Genomic DNA, 2237 nt, shown 5'->3' on the forward strand with positions numbered 1-2237 from the left:
TGGCTTACGGTAACGTGGGTTTACAACGGTCAACGATGATCAGTGTATGTGACTTCTACTGCCAAAGCTCTTGCAGCCTGTAGCTGTAGTTCATATATTATTTACCTGGGTTCATTGATTCGACTAAAACCCTGATCAGTGGGAAAAAGGGAAAAACAGAGAAACAGGAAATGCAAAGTTTGTGGCGATGAACACGTCCTGTGCTGCTCTGTTGTCAAAAGAGCTTTGCTGGAAAGTGTCGAAAGCAAATCAACACACACGCATACACGCACACACACGCACACACATGCACACACATGCACACACACACATGCACAATAACCCCCACAGAAACCAGAGCTGTGGGCTTTTTTTTACAGAGCAAGGTCACAGATGGCTACCAATGCCCCGATCACAAAAACATCAACATCTATTTTCATCTCTGCCACAATATCCTCCCTCCACACACACTCACACACACACATTTACATTTGTCACATTTGGGAAAATTACATAGACATTAAGTTCTTGGAGATTTACCCTGGCCCTAACCACTGACCCAAAAATCAGCTTTTTGGGACACGACTTTTGTCCCCAGTTGGGTAAGACGTCCCCAATTAACTGATTCTTAGTTTGAAATTTGTCCCCAAAAGCGAGCTAAGTCAGGGCCCCACACACACACACACACACACACACACACACACACACATACCTTCACTCCCACACCATCCTCCACTCTGCCTTTTTCAGAGAATAAATGAACCTTAACAGGAGGTTTTCTTGTCATGTGTTGCTCCTGTGGTGCAGCATAAAGTGTTGTTAGTAAAAACAGACTTATACAGGAGCAAGAGGCAAAGAAGATGCATTATGTAATAGATTAGTGAGGTGTCAGTCACTCGTGTGTTCAATTAAGTCTGGTCTGTGTGTGTTTATTGGATTGTTGGAGACAAAACGTTTAGATGAATTGTTACATGTTACTTGTAAAACACTACAATCTCTGATTTTTGTGGCATATAAATGAACTTTATTATTATGCAGAATATATTATCACTTGTGTTTTTGTCTGAATTTGCACAGAAATGATCAATTCTATGGTGTGTACAAATTTGTAATTTGTACACTCAGACTATTTCAAGTCAGTCCTGCCGCTAGTTAGGGTTAGCACTAAATGTGTATTACTCCACAGCCGAAAATAGTCCCAATCAAATGCACTCTTTGCCCTTATCTTAGTTGCTAAAATCGACAGTGACAATATTAGGAAATTACTGAGCCTTTTTTTTTTAAAAACTGAACTATATATTTTACCAGTTGATCTACCTTCCAACCCTCACCTATGTACCTATGCCAAGTTTCCTCCGTAGGGTGGCTGGCCTCACCTTTAGAGACACGGGAATGTGCTCAGACGTCTGAAGGGAGCTTGGAGTAGAGTTGCAGTTGAGGTGGTTCGGGCGTCAGATCGGGACGCCTCCGGGGCACCACCCTCTGGAGGTTTTGCAGCCACGTCTAACTGGTAGGAGACCCTGGGGCAGAACATACTGCACAGATTATATATCTCATCTGGCCTTGGCACGCCTCGGGGTCCTCCAGGATGAGCTGGAAAAAACACTGCCCATCTGAAGTATAACTTGTGTAACTGCAACAGGACATTTTAGAGTTAAGTCATCCATTTTTTTTGACAACTCTATTTTAAAAACATTGATGCTGATACTGCTGGGACTTGCCCCATATAACCTGTAACTTCACCGCCAACTGCTAAGAACCCAACACAGTTAATTTATCAAAATTAATGAATTAACAAATTCTAAATCTGTGCAGGAATTATCATAAACGTGTCCAAGATGAGACCCAGTGCAACTCAGGTAGGAAAACTGAGACCAAATGAGTCTCACCCCAATTTGCACAATCTATACATCACAGCTGTGATAATGAAAATCCAACCTGACTTCCCTCCCCTTTCTAAATAGGTGAGATCAACAAGAGACTTTGGTTTTTTCCACCTGTGCTGACCTGCTAGAATGTGTTGATAATGAATGTCTGCAAGCAAGTATTCTGTCATATATAAATACATATCATGTTGTATGTTGTTTTTTCTTTAATTCATTCAAAGTGGCGTTTGACATCACAGGTCTGCTTTCAAAGACCTGTTCCCTGTTTAGAGGTTGAACCGCCTCGCTGCTGCGTGGTGCAAACATCAAACGCACGTTCAGTCTCAGATGTATTTTTATCCTCCCAGCCCCCCCCCCCCCCCCCCCCCCCCC

The sequence above is a fragment of the Seriola lalandi genome, unplaced genomic scaffold, assembly GCF_002814215.2.
Source record: "Seriola lalandi dorsalis isolate HSWRI2012SDOR001 ecotype SW California unplaced genomic scaffold, Sedor1 jcf7180002054497, whole genome shotgun sequence".
NCBI lineage: Eukaryota > Metazoa > Chordata > Actinopteri > Carangiformes > Carangidae > Seriola > Seriola lalandi.